The 15,416-nt window shown below is 50.0% G+C and overlaps 1 non-coding gene across 1 annotated transcript; it reads left to right on the top strand.

The window, feature by feature from the left end:
• Positions 1–12,715: 12,715 nt before the first annotated feature.
• TRNAE-UUC (transfer RNA glutamic acid (anticodon UUC)) lies at positions 12,716–12,787 on the top strand. The gene has a single exon. It is a non-coding gene; the product is annotated as a tRNA-Glu (tRNA).
• Positions 12,788–15,416: the final 2,629 nt, after the last annotated feature.

The raw sequence follows: 15,416 nt of genomic DNA, 5'->3' as shown, positions 1-15,416 counted from the left end.
CCTGGGAATCCTGTTCACCCCAGGGAAGCAGCAGGTCTCGAGACCTCTCACCTTGACCTTTCACCCCAATCTGACCTCTCTGAGGTAAAAATGAGTGCAGGGGGTGGGGTTCCCTGTTAGAGGACAAAGGGTTTTAAACCAGAGAAGTCAGCGCCCTGAAGGTAATGTTGGCAGCCGTCTCCTCGAATGGCGGGCTTACAGGAGCTAGGAGGCTCCGAGGTGACCCCTGTCCCAGAGCAGCAAGGGGGCAAAGCCAGGCCTCGAACCTTCTTTTCTGATCCCCAAGTGAAGAAAGAAAAGCAGACGCATTAGCTGCATCCAGAGAAGCACCAGGCAGACACTCATCCCTGGGGCGGTGGCGGAAGGAGGGTCTGCTCTGCCCTCCAGCCCCTCCTGCCTGGGGTCTGATTGCTCTGCAGTTCAGTGACCTGTTCAGTGACAAAAGGCAAGGGGGCTGGGCTGCTCCCCACAAACACAGGTGTGCCCCACCGCTGGATTTATGAGAGCCCCAGACGGGGGCGGGGGCCTGAGGCACTCATTCAAGGGGCTTTCTGCCATGCCGCAGGAGCGTTCCAGCAGCAAATCCCAGAGGTCCACTGAAGCCAGAGCTGCTTCCCGCGGGAGTGTGAAAGGACACTGGCCTCCCCGCTGCCATCCCCTCCTGCTCCTGCCACCACCCTCTGCCTGGATTCCGCCATAGCCCAGCCCCCCATCATGCCCCCTACTCTGCCACGCACACACACACACACACTGCCTGGATTCCGCCATAGCCCAGCGCCCCATCATGCCCCCTACTCTGCCACACACACACACACACACACACACACGCACACACACACACACAACTTCAGCATCTTCTGCGCCCTCTGACTCCTCCTCCCACCCCACCCCAAATTCTCCATTCTGACTCTCAGCGACTCTTCCACCATTCTCTCTCCTTGTTTTCCACCAGAACCTTCCCTTCCGGTTTGTTCCTGTTCCTTGTTGCCCTGACTGTAGGATGCCCAGTGCGTATTCTTGTTTGTTCTTTCCTGTCCCTCCTGACAGGCAGCTCCACCAATTCCTGCTCATACACTTGCCTCCCTCCTCCGAGCTTCCCGAGTCCTACATCTCCCTCCAACCCCAGTGGGCTGGGGTCCCACTCCAACCCCAGCCTCCCTTCCCCTTCCCAGGCCAGCCCTGCCCTGAGACCTCTCTCCTCTGAACAAAGGTCCTGGCACCCTTTCCTCACCCCCTTGGCTCTTCTTCCTCAAGACCTGGCTGGATCCCCCAAGAACCTTCTGCAGGAGCTCCCAGGCCAGGTTCTCTTCTCTGATCTCCTAGGGAGGTGCTCAGCACCTGTCTGTGGGTTGACAAGTCTTCTCTTATTTACAGTCTTCTCTGAGCAACACAGGGAGAATGAGCTAGATTCTTTGAAATTTTCACTCTTGAATTTTTGGAGGCACAAGTCTGCTTCGAAAGTGTGTTTCAGGAGAGGCAGGCCCTTCATCCTGAGTGTGGCCCCCAGCCCTGTCCTGCTAGGCCATTTGTCCTTCCACAAGACCCACTCTGCTCACCCATTCTCAGCAGCAAGTCTCAGTCTCCACCAGAGACTTGTGAAGGCATAATCTGCACTTAACAGAGCTGCCACCTTCCCTCCTCTGGACTATGAACATCTTCCAGGCGAGCCTCCTTACCCCCACCATAACCCCTGACCCGTCACTGTGGGCCCCATGTGTGCACCTGGCTTTGATGGTGGTGTAGCTACCATACTGCCTTAAAGTTCAGAGAGATTTGGAGACTTGCCATGGGCCACCCACTCAACAGGTGGCTCAACTCGGGAACAGGGCATGGCTCAATAAATACATGTTAAATAAATGATCAAGACACCATTGTTCCTGAAATGTGGCACATTTACTCTCGGAATGACACTTCCTATCCCCTGCCATCCTTTGCCAGGACCGTACCCGCTCCTGATTGCCCTCTTCCCTCTCCTTCATATGGCCATGCCAGGCTCATACCTCCATGATGACTTCCGGGACCGCTCCAGGACCAAATGACCTAGCAGGCATCCAAAGCCTATGGATGCCACACTGTTTAGTGTGTGTCTTATATACTTGTGTGTTTTATGTCCTTTGTTATTGTTTTAGATGTGTATGTCTCATCTCTGAAATCAGACTTTGTGGCAGGCAGTCGGAGGGACCAGACTAATCATTTTGTATCATCAGGTGTTCAGGGTGGTACTGAGTCCCTGGCAGCTTCTCCATGGAGAACACCCAGAGCAGCTTTGATTTCCATTTTGGAACAAGACAGGTCGCAATGTGTAGTGGCCTGCCCTGTGTACTCCTTCTTTCCACCAGCTATGTCCCTGACTACGTTTGTCCACCTTGCTCACTCTGTTCCACCTTCTTACCATTCCTTGAGCTCTCTCTGTGCTCCTCTGCCTCAGGGCATTTGCACAGGCTGTTCTCTTGCCCCTGATTGCTCTTCTCCTGGATTCAAAACCCTCTCTCCCCCTCTCATTTCCGTCAGGTCTCTGCTCATATGTCACCTTTTCAGAAAGGTCATCCCTACCCACCCCTTTGTAAGACAATCAGTCAGTTCAGTCACTCAGTCATGTCCAACTCTTTGCGACCCCATGGACTGCAGCACGCCAGGCCTCCCTGTCCATCACCAACTCCCAGAGCTTGCTCAAACTCATGTTCATCGAGTTGGTGATGTCATCCATCCTCTCTCATCCCCTTCTCCTCCTGCCTTCAATATTTCCCAGCATCAGGGTCTTTTCCAATGAGTCAGTTCTTTGCATCAGGTGGCCAAAGTGCTGTAAGACAATACAAGCCCTCAAATGCCTTCCCGAGTAAAAGCAGAGCAAGCCCAAAGTTTAGGACATTCCCCGTGGAATGTCAGGGACAGCTAGAGGGACACCCTGCTCAAAGCCTGTGTGGCCAGTGGGGACCACCGTGTGGCCTGTGAAATGTAGGGAGAAATTGTTAGCTTAACCCATGTCTGTACCTGTTGGTTGACAAGATCTAAGGAAAAGTCTAGTAACAAATAAACACCTTTAAAAAGGAGAAAACCTTCATAATTGTACACAGTTGGCAGAGCACTTTTCCCCACATGATCTAATCTAGGTTTTAGCCGTTATCTCCATTCACTAGACAAGAAAACTGACCTTAAATAGACTAAACCACAAACCCAAGTTCAGGTGGCTTGCCTGAGGCAGGCCAAGCATTTGCACACAGGCTGACCCGGCTCCCGGTCTGGTGGCCTGTGCACACTGCCTGCGCTACCCACACTTGCCCTGACGTGCTGACCATCTGGGTGATTAGTTATTTGATTGTTTCAGATTCTTAGTTGGATCAAGTCCTGAGAATTCCACACCCCGACACAGAACACTGGACGTGTTGGCTCACGGCAGCATGACGGTTATCATCACCTTGCTGCATGGAACCGCTCTCGGCAACAGCACCAAAAGGGGTTTGTCCAACACAGAGATCTGACCGTGCCACTCCTGTCCTTACAGCCCCTCGGTGGCTCCCTGAGTCCCGCCTGTCCCCTGCCCCACCCCACCTGGCCCTGGAACCTAGTAGGATGCGAATTCTTTGCTCCATGTTAGAGACTGCACCTGAGGCAGGTCCTGTGCCAGGCGCTTTGTTGGGCCTAGGCAGGTGAACAAGGCAGACGCAGGCCCTGAGCGCATCTGCCTCCCAGCTCTGCCACTGGAAGAGGACACTTGGGCCTGTAGAGTGGACAACTGCCCAGCCCACTGGCTTTCATATACCTTCCATTTAAAATCCAGGAAACAGAAGCTGGGACCTACACAAGCCTGGGCTGCTTTGAAGGGGAGAGGTTCGGTAACCCACGGGGAGCTCTCTTCCCATACTCTCTGTCTTTATGCAGCTGTGGGGCCACAGACACCACAGGCACGATAGGCGCTTGACATCCCAACCCTCTCGCATCAATCTAGGGTCAAAAGCAGGTCCTCACACTCTGGAAGAGTGGCTTAAGCTTGAGCTCATTGTGTAGAATGGTCTTCTCTCATAGTTCAGTCAGTAAAGAATCTGCGTGCAAGGCAGGAGACCCAGATTTAGCTCCTGGGTTGGGAAAATCCCGTGGAGAAGGAAATGCCAATCCACTCCAATATTCTTGCCTGGAGAATCCTCTGGACAGAGGAGCCTGCCAGGCTACAGTCCAGAGGGTCACAAGAGTTGGACATGACTAAACCACCACCACCATTGTAGAACGGGGCTTCCTTGGTGGCTCTGAGGTAAAGAATCTGCCTGCAATGCAGGAGGTGCGGGTTCCCTCCCTGGGTCAGGAAGATCCCCTGGAGGAGGAAATGGCAACCCACTCCAGTATTCTTGCCCAAGAAATCCCATGGACATAGGAGCCTGGCGGACTACAGCCCATAGCGTCTGACGCGACTGAGCGTACCTTGCAGAATGCACTGCAGTTCTGCTTATAACCACCAGATGGAGCCCTAATGACCAGAGTTCGTTCCTCTGCGAAAATGTTTCAACCTTACAAAGCCCTTGAAGCAGTTTTTTTTTAAACTTCCTTTCCTTGTAGGTGTAAGCTCCTCTAGAGATTATAAGGCAGGACCCTTTGACCCAAGTGTGAGATGTTTTGAAGGTCTAAGAACTGGGACATTAACTGTTTGTGTGCCGAACGTGGGAGTTGGGCCGTGGATTAAACTGACAGAGGAGATGAGTGGTGTTACTGTCTCAAAATAATACCAACGAAACTAATTCAAAGGCTGAGGACATGCATCACTGTGTGCTTGTGTGTGTGTGCATGTATATGTGTGTGTGTGTGTGTGTGTGACCAGAGAGCCCATGTACTGTGCATTGGAGTTTCAGAGCTCATCTCTGTGTCCAATCGTCTGAGAGCGTTGAGTAATAAAACTGTTCCTTAGAGGGGTCATAGAGGGCGAACATTCATATGTTCGACCCCTGGGTCGGGAAGATCCCCTGGAGAAGGAAGTGGCAACACACTCCAGTATTCTTGCTTGGAGAATCCATGGACGAAGTATCTGAATCAAGTGTTTGTGGCTGTGCTGTGTGTCTGTCCCTGCTTTGGTATTTCTGCTCAGATGACGGGGGCTCTGCCCTAAGTATGTGTGTGTGTGTGTGTTCTCAGTCCCATGTGACTCTTTTTGACCCCATGGACTATAGTCCACCAGGCTCCTCTGTCCATGGGATTTCCCAGGCAAGAATACTGGAGTGAGTTGCCATTTCCTTCTCCAGGGGATCTTCCTGACCCAGGGATCGAACCTGCATCTCTTGTGTCTCCTGCATTGGCAGGTGGATTCTTTACCACTGTGACACCTGGGAAACCCCGTAAGGGTGAGTAGGTATGTCCACTAGCTGCTCTGAGAACACCTGTCATGAGCACACATGCGCTGAGCCGCTCTAGATTGGATGTTGTGTGACGGGTGGCTGCATGTATGTGCTCCTGTCGGGACTCAGGGCCTAGGCAGGAGGTGTGCATGTGTGTCTGCATGTTCATATGTGTGGCATACCCCCTGTGACCTGCCTCTCCTGGGGCTCAGGGCAGGCCAGCTAGCTCTCTGGCCATTTGACTTCTTCATGACACCATGTCCTCCCGGGCTGCCACTGTCCTCAGTCAACATTGCACCTGCCTTTCCCCTGGGCCAAGGATTCCTTAGGGGAGATTGTTTATTTCTCCAATTAAAAGAAGAAGGGCCCTGGGAGACTACATACTCGAAATTACCAAATTTTAATATTCATAAAGCCATAAATCTCACAAGATGATGATGTCTCAGCTACCTCCCCAGCCTAGGTTACTCCCAGCCCTGAACTAAGGAGTTCACTGCCTCCCCAAACTGGGCTGGGGAGATCTGAACTTTTCTTCTCTGTGGCCAAAGAGACCTCATGTGTCTTTGTTTGCAAGTGTGATTAATCTTTCAGTTCCTATAGGTCTTTTCTGCCTCAGTGTGGTATTTGGGAAAGCCCCTTGGACTGCAAGGAGATCCAATCAGTCCATCCTAAAGGAGATCAGTCCTGGGTCTTCATTGGAAGGAGTGATGCTAAAGCTGAAACTCCAATACTTTGGCTACCTCATGCGAAGAGTTGACTCATTAGAATAGACCCTGATGCTGGGAGGGATTGGGGGCAGGAGGAGAAGGGGACGACAGAGGATGAGATGGCTGGATGGCATCACCTACTCAATGGACATGAGTTTGAGTGAACTCCAGGAGTTGGTGATGGACAGGGAGGCCTGGCGTTCTGCACGTCATGGGGTCACAAAGAGTCAGACATGACTGAGAGATTGAAATGACTGACTGACTGACTGACTGACTGAGGGCAGGAGGAGAAGGGGACAACAGAGGATAAGATGGTTGGATGGCATCACCGACTCAATGGACATGGGTTTGGGTGGACTCCGGGAGCTGGTGATGGACAGGGAGGCCTGGCGTGCTGCGGCTCATGGGGTCACAAAGAGTCGGACATGACTGAGCGACTGAACTGAGCTGAACTGAGGAAGCAGAGAAACCGGATGCCAACACCCCATCCCTGGCTGTGTGATCTTGGACAAGGCCGCTAACCTCTCTGGGTCTCAGACTCCTCCATGGTAAAATGAAACTGCTGTATCCTATGATCAGAAATGCTTTCTTGCTCCGATGCTGTGAGATCTGAGATCCTTTCAGTAGGACCTATACAGTGAGTATAGGAGTCAGTATTATCCCCATTTTATAGGTGAAGGGCAGCAAGATCCCTCATGAGTCACTGCTCTCTCCACAAAGCTGCCCTGAAATGGGCAAAGAAGGAAAGAGCAACAGGAACACAGACATATGCTCACCACCACAGGCTGCAGTCTTCTAGAACATCCCCAAATAGCCAGGAGGAAATTGATGAGAACTCATCTCACAGCCCTACACGGTAATTATTGGTGTTCGTAATGATGCCCCAAGGCATTACGTTCCCCTGAAATGCCTTTGGAATCATCAAAGAAAGATTTAACCTTGCTTGTGTAATTGCTCTCTGAAATATCTTCTGTTTTATTCGCTTGCTTGGAAAATTGATAACCTATGGATTTTCAATTAACTTTAAGTTACGAAGAATATTCCGTTTACCCAAGTATCCCGTCCATTTACTGTTCCCTTTTAGGAGTTTATTTTCTATCTCAGGCTGAATCTCCCAAATATGACAGAGTTTGGGGGTAGAAAAATCATAGAGGGGTTACTGGAGTCCTTAACTCCAGCCCTTTCTAAGACTGTTGACCTTGCAATCATTCAGCCTCTCCCAGCCTCGGTTTCCTCACCTGTAAAAGAAAATGGATTAATGCCAGCCCTGCTCCCTCATGGCCATTGCTAGAATCAAGTAGGTTATGAGTGTGTTGGTAAACCTCATGTCTGTGCAAACGAGAGATACACAGGAAGCACTTGAGAATTGCTTGTTAAGACCTCGGGCTCAGCCAACAAATCTGCTGTCTTGGGCAAGGAGCACTAGACAGGCTTCCTGGACCCATGGTTTTCCCAACAGTGACCTGTGCAGCCCTGGGCAGGTCACTAGGCCTCTCTGAGCCTCAGCTCTATCATCTGTAAAATGGAGAGCAGGCAGACTTGGAGGAGACCAGAGATTACAAATTGGCAGTTTAAGAATCAAATTGTGCCCACAGGACTTTTTGTTTGTTTGTTTTTTGACCGAATCACTCAGCTTGTGGGATCTTAGTTCCCCAGCCAGAAACTGAACCTGGATCGTGGCAGTGAAAGCGCCGAGTCCTAACCACCGGACTGCCAGGGAATTCCTGGACTAGGAGTGTTTTAAATTTATCACCAATATTTAAAAACTGAGAGATCCTACAACTATCTCATCAAAAAAAAAAAACCCGAACAACCTTCCCAAAAGTGAGAAAAGGACCTGAATAGACATTTTCCCAAAGAAGACATACAGATGGCAACAAACACATGAGAAGATGTTCAACATCATTAATCAGCAGAGAAATGCAAGTCAAAACCACAATTAGATACCACTATACACCCATCTTCCCTGGTGGTTCAGACAGTAAAGAATCCGCCTGCAATGCAGGAGACCTAGGTTCAATCCCTGGGTTGGGAAGATCCCCTGGAGAAGGAAACAGCTACTCACTCCAGTATTCTTGCCTGGAGAATTCCATGAACAGAGAAGCCTGGCAGGCTACAGTCCATGGGGTCCCAAAGAGTTGGACATGACTGAACGACTTTCACTTTACACACCTGTCAGAATGGCTCTCAACAAGAAGACAAAAAATAACAAGTGCTGGTGAGGGTATGGAGAAAAGGGAACCCTCATGAACAGTTGATGGAATTGTAAATAGGAACAGCCACTATGGAAAACATTATGGAGATTCCTCAAAAAATTAAAAAAAGGACACCCATATGATCCAGCAATTTCACTTCTGGGTATTTTCCTGAAGAAAATGAAAACACTAATTCAAAAAGATACACGCACCCCATTATTCATTGCAGCATTATTTACGATAGCCAACCTGTGGAAGCAACCAAAGTGTCCATTGATAGATGAATAGATAAAGATGTGAAACATATATATATATATATATATATATACATACACATAATATATTCATATATATAGCTCTTCCCTGGTGGCTCAGTGGTAAAAAATCTGCTTTCAGTGCATGAGACACACGTTCACTCCCTGGGTCAGGAAGATCCTGGAGAAGGAAATGGCAACCCATTCCAGTGTTCTTGCCTGCGAAATCCCATGGACAGAGGAGCCTGGCAGGCTACAGTCCATGAGGTTGGAAAGAGTTGGATACAATTTCGTGACTAAACAAGAACAACAAAAACACACATATATATGTGTGTGTGTATACACACAGAGAGAGAATATTCAGTTCAGTTCAGTCGCTCAGTCGTGTCCGACTCTTTGCAACCCCATGAATCTAACGAAGCACGCCAGACCTCCCTGTCCATCACCAACTCCCGGAGTTCACTCAGACTAACGTCCATCGAGTCTGTGATGCCATCCAGCCATCTCATCCTCTGTCGTCCCCTTCTTCTCCTGTCCCCAATCCCTCCCAGCATCAGAATCTTTTCCAATGAGTCAACTCTGCATGAGGTGGCCAAAGTACTGGAGTTTCAGCTTCAGCATCATTCCCTCCAAAGAAATCCCAGGGCTGATCTCCTTCAGAATGGACTGGTTGGATCTTCTTGCAGTCCAAGGGACTCTCAAGAGTCTTCTCCAACACTACAGTTCAAAAGCGTCAATTCTTCGGCGCTCAGCTTTCTTCACAGTCCAACTCTCACATCCACACGTGACTACTGGAAAAACCATAGCCTTGACTAGACAGACCATTCCTGGCAAAGTAATGTCTCTGCTTTTCAATATGCTATCTGTGTTGGTCATAACTTTTCTTCCAAGGAGTAAGCGTCTTTCAATTTCATGGCTGCAGTCACCATTTGCAGTGATTTTGGAGCCCCCCAAAATAAAGTCTGACACTGTTTCCACTGTTTCCCCGTCTATTTCCCATGAAGTGATGGGACCAGATGCCATGATCTTCGTTTTCTGAATGTTGAGCTTTAAGCCAGCTTTTCCACTCTCCTCTTTCACTTTCATCAAGAAGCTTTTTAGTTCCTCTTCACTTTCTGCCATAAAGGTGGTGTCATCTGCATATCTGAGGTTATTGATATTTCTCCTGGCAATATTACTCAGCCATTAAAAATGAAATCTTGTTGTTTGTGACAACACAGATGGATCTAGAGGGTATTATGCTAAGTGAAATAAGTCAGACAGAGAAAGACAAAACAGAATCTGTATGATCTCATCTATATGTAGAATCTAAAGAGCAAAACAAAGAAAACCAAATGAAAAGAGACTCATAGGTACAGAGAACAAACAGGTATTTGCCATTTGTTTGAAATAAGTACAGGGGATTAAGAGCTACAAACTTCCAATTATAAAATAATTAAGCCATGGGGATACGATGCACAGCATAAGGAATATGGTCAATAATATTGTAATAACTTTGTATGGGGCTAGATGGAGACTTATCATGATGATCATTTCAGAATATATACAAATGTCAAATCACTATGTAGTGCACCTGAAACTAACATGATATTGTACATCAACTATACTTCCATTAAAAATTAATAAATATAGGGACTTCCCTGGTCCAGTGGCTAAGACTCCTCTCTCCCAATGCAGGGGGCCCAGGTTCAATCTCTCGTCAGGGAACTATATCCTACGCGCTACAACTACAACCTGGTGCAGCCAGATAAATAAATAAGCACTTATAAATAAATAAATATCAATACAAACTGAGAAATTACCTGTAAGATTTAGAATCCTGACTTAAAAAAAAATAATGGAAAGATCTGGTAAAACAGTTCTTGCAAGGCAAAATTGGCCAGTGTCAAGCGGCTCTTCCCTGGAGAAGGAAATGGCAACCCACTCCAGTATTCTTGCCTGGAGAATCCCATGGACAGAGGAGCCTGGCAGGCCACTGTCCATGGGGTTGCAAGAGTCGGACATGACTTAGCAACTAAACTACTACTGCTAAGCAGCTCTGGGCCCCCTCTGTCTCTCACTGTAGCCTGGGTATCCCAGCTGGCTTCCCTAGCTAGTGTTTACTTGCCTGGCCCCTTGAGGGTTCATGACCCCTAGACCCAGAGGTCTCTAAGGCTTCAGGCCTTGACAGTCACGGTTCCCCCAAGGATGCTGGCGTTTGTCCTAAGGAGAGAGAGTGATCTGGAGCCTGCCCAGGGCTGCCCTTCCCACCTGGCCCCAGGCTCTGGAAGGACACATTCCTTTAGCAACTTCTAAGCCGATGCAGAGCAAAGCACCTTTGAGGAGACCCCCTCCACCCTCCTCAGCCCTCAAGGGCCTTGCAGGCAGAGCCAGTAACTCACAGCTGTGGTTACCCGCGCTGATTTCTGTCTTAAAAAATACTGCTGGATAAACAGTGAGGGAAACCCGAGCTGTTCCCACACCACATAAATCCCTGGTTTGCTGTCCTATCTGGTTAGCTGGTTTTTTCCCCAAATAATGGCCCGGCTGCCTTGCATCAGGGGCTGGAAAGGCGCGCCCAGGGAAGTGGGCCCGGGAGTCTCCCAGGCTGGCGCCCTGCCCGGGCCTCCCTCCTTCTCCCTTTCAGCACTTCCTGCCCAAGGGCACTCACCTTTGTCCTCACTCCTTCCACCTGCACGCCCTTCCTCCTCCTGCCTCCTGTCTGCTTTGTCTCATTCCCAAGGCCTCCACAGAAGAACTTCCTGGGGGACCCTGGGCTCCTCTTGCAACCAGAAAGCCCACAGACAAAGTAAAACCTGCCCGACCACCACCCCTCCCTCTGGAAGTTCCCCTTGAGAGTGTCCTGCCAGAGCCTTCTGTCAAAGTGCAGATATCCTGGCTCAGAAAGTAAGGCCAGAGTCTTCTCCATCTTGAAGATTAGTTTTGCCTTGGATGACAGTTTCCAGACTTAGCGGGGCGGGCGGGTGGGGAAAACAGACACCCAGCTGAGTGTTTATTTCAGATAAATAAAAAATTCCTTTTTAGCTTAAGTGTGTCCCCAGTATTATATCTGAGTGGCTGTATGCTAGGTCGTGTCTGACTCTTTGCAACCCCATGAACTATAACCCTCCAGGCTCCTCTATCCCTGGGATCTTCCAGGCAAGAAGACTGGAGTGGGGTGCTATCTCTTTCTCCAGAGGATCTTCCCGACCCAGGGATCGAACCCACATCTCCTGTGTCTCCTGCACTAGCAGGCAGATTCTTTACCACTGGGCCACCAATATTACACAGAGCATACTTAACTGGGCTGCCTGTATTTTTTTTCCTGGCTGCCCTAACTGAGAGCTTGCCCTTGAGATTCACATGCTTCTAGCTCCTACAGACACAGAAGCTCTAGAAAGGGCACGTTTATTGAGCACCTACTGAGTGTCTGCAGGTCGTCTATACAGAGAGCTGCTACTTTTCAGTTGAGGAGACCGAGGTCAGGTGACCTTCAGGAGCTGGAGCTCAGAATCAGGTGACTCAGTGCCTCAGATGACTGTGTTTTCCAGTCCTCTGCCCACAGTCTCAGTGCAGATAAGTGATGGCTGCACCAAAAATTTACGCACAAGAGAGGAAACTCAGCTGAGAAATTGTCTCTAATATTAACACAGTGTTTTCTGGGATTTAAAGCAAGACCCTGTCATTGGATCCTTCGCGTGGAATGTCCTGCAAACTTCCTGGGAGCATCTGTGATCGTCGTGAGGACAGTATTCTGTGGTTTACTCAACGCCAATCTGTCCATCGAATTGGTTGAGCCTCATAAAAGTCCTAGAGGTCAGTAGCGACCCTGGTACCTCAAAGCCCTCCAAGAAGCAAAGGACATATACATTCCAAATGAATCCCAGGACCAACCACAAACATTCTGGTCCAAAATGGTTTCCATCCCTGGAAGACAGACAGACAGCTTGTCGGTCTCCCCTCTCAACCCTACATGGCCTTGCTGGGGATCAGGTGTCTCATTCGACTCTTGTTCTACTACGTGAGTGAATGTTAATGGCCTTCTCCCTCTCAAGTTGCCTTTTGAAGTTGTCCTCAAGGCAAAAACCTCAGGTATTTCCATCGTCGTCATCCAGACTTTACCACTAAACATGGTACACTAAGCTATGGCACGAGATTTCCTACTATACCTCATTCACTTCTCAGCAACCCAACTGAGAAAGAAGGGAAAGAAGAAAAAACTTATTCCCATTTTACAGATGAAGAAACTGAGGCTCAGGAATTCCCTGGTGGCCCAGTGGTTAGGACTCAGCGCTTTCACTGCTGGGGCCCAGGTTCAATCCCTGATCAGGGAACTAAGATCCTACCAGCTGCGCAGCACAGCCAAAAAAGATTTACAGATTTAGCAGAGCCAAGTGTGAACCCACACTCTCCTGATTCCCAAGGCCATGACCTCGACACTCTGTTATATTACCATAGAAGAAGGTATGGGGGTCAAAGGGCAGCTGGGATGTGCTGTCTTCATACTCTATGGAGCTGTGACCTGCCCCATAGTCCAGCAGAATAAGGAAAGGGAAGATATAGTAATTCCCCACATGCATCGCCCTTTATGGTCAGCCAGCTCTTTTCGCAGACATCAGATCGTGGATCCTCTTAACAGCCACACGAGGTGAGTACTGTCATCTCTGCTTCAACAGCGAGAAAACTGAGGCCCAGAAAAGGGATGTGTCATGTCTGAACCCACGTAGCAGAAGAAGGACAAGGCCACACAGCAAACTCGAGCCTCTGTCTCCAGGCCCAGGTTCTCCCCTGACAGCCCCGCAGTTGCAGGCACAGGTCAAGGGTGGGGAGCCGTGGGGGATTCCCAAGGACACGCCCACGTGTTGAGCACAATGGAGGAAATTCCAAAAGCTCCTTGGGATGGCTCAGGTGTGGCCAAGCCCACTGTCCTCCTCAGGGACCCTCCTCCTCACGCAGGCTTTTCCTCTTCCTCCTCCAACTCCCCCAACAACAACCAGAAATGGGGTCCCCTCCCTTCCTGGAAACCCTGCTCCCCTTGGCCCTCAGGGCTTTTTTCCACAAACAGCCACGTCCATCCATCTCTGTCTTGCGGGTCTCGGGGCCTTGGCGGGGACACGCTGACTTTGAGGAGGTTAAAGGTGCCGGTGTCCGGCCTTCATCTAACAAATGGGTTGCCGTGAGGGGAGGACCGTTGTTGTTCTTTCCCGGTCTCAGAAGAGGAGCCTGTCAGGAAGATGGAGAGGCCAGCAGGCCCCCGGCCGCGCCCTGCGGGGAGGCTGACAGACGCTGGCAGCTGTGCGGCGCCAGGGTGCCAGGGGCCTGCCTCCTCAGCCCCTTCTGACCTCTCAGCCCCTTCCACGACCCAGGACCCAGCCTTCCAGGGGCAAAGGGCCAGGCCCTGGGCCTCCCTGGGATGGGGTCCCTGGCCAGATGGGGAGGACAGAGCCGGAGTCCGGTTACAGCCTGTGAGCCAGACCCTGGGAAGGTTCCTCTCCTCCCCAGCCTCCTGAGGATTCTTTCCAGAGCCCCCACAGCCTGCAGCCCCTCAAGGAACCTCCCCAGGCTGTTCTCTGTGGAATTCCCTCAGTGCCCATTCCTCAGTCCCATTTGGAATCATCCTGGTAAAGGAAAACTAGATGGACTAGGAAGGGAGCCACTTTGATCCATTACCTACTTCGCACTTCGCATAAATGATTTCATTTCGAATTCTGCAACATCCGTGGGGCGGGCATTCTGAGGCAGTGGGGCCAGGCTGCCTGGGTTTGAATCCTGGATCCTCCACTTCCCAGGGGTGTGACCTGGTGCAGGTTATGCAGTCTCTCTGTGCTTCCTCCTGTAAAAGATGGCGAAGGTGAGAACCCAGTGGGCTTCTGTAGCATCCACTGGGGAACGTGGTTGAGGCACTAAGATTAGTGGCTGAGTAGAAGCTGTAAGGACCATCCCAGGTTAGGGGAAATGGAAGCTCAGAGAGATGAAGTGACTTGTCCTGGGGCACACAGCTGGGAAGTGACAGATTCCGGATTTGAACTTTGAACTGTCTAACCCCAAAGTCTGTGCTTCCTCAGCATCAAAGTGCTCCAGACTAGACAGCTGGCCACCTGAGGGCAATGCCTGCTTCTGCCATTTCTTAGTTGTGTGATTCCGAGCAGCTCACATAATCTGTCTGAACCTCTACTTCTTCATGTGTGTAAATGTAGAGTGTAATTCTTTCTTTACCCAAAATAGGAGGGTTGTAAGCTTCAGAGGAGAGATGTATGCTCAATGGGCAAGTCCTGGACAAAGTGGAGAGGGGAGTCTGGTTTGTGGCTTTGACCCCATCTCCTCCACCAGCCTGCAACACCCTGGCTGCTGGTTCTGGAAGATGAGATGCCTGTTTAATTAACATCATGTGTGCTCCCTCCAGGCCTCAGCGCTGAGACCCAGGGCCCCTCCTCAGGGAACCTTGGGCATCTTTGGAACCAGCCAGCATATACACTGTTCTTACCATCCATTCCCATTTCAGCCCCAATCCCGCTGCATTGGACTATGTAAATAATTCAGTGGGCAAGGATCTCTGACCCTATATGCTTGGAATGTCATTCTCCAAGAAATTATATAAACCCTCCAGAGAGACAAGCAGGCCATGGTGACTGCGTAGACTGACTGGCCAGTTGAAACGGCAATGGATCCTCCTGTGATGGGCACCAGCCTATAAGACTATGAGAAAGTGAACGTCACTTGGTTGTGTCTGTCTCTTTGTGACCCCATGGACTGTAGCCCATCAGGCTCCTCTGTTCATGGAATTCTCCAGGCAAGAAAACTGGAGTGAGTTGCCATTTCCTTCTCCAGGGGATCTTCCCAACCCAGGGATTGAACCCTGGTCTCCTGCATGCATTGCAGGCGGATCCTTTACCCTCTGAGCCACCAGGGAAGCTCTTAGACAATGAGACTGTTTGTCAAAGAGAACTCTTTGGGTACTTCCCT

The sequence above is a fragment of the Capricornis sumatraensis genome, chromosome 8 (assembly GCF_032405125.1).
Source record: "Capricornis sumatraensis isolate serow.1 chromosome 8, serow.2, whole genome shotgun sequence".
NCBI classification, from domain to species: Eukaryota; Metazoa; Chordata; class Mammalia; order Artiodactyla; family Bovidae; genus Capricornis; species Capricornis sumatraensis.
This window is presented reverse-complemented; position numbering and strand designations above follow the sequence as displayed.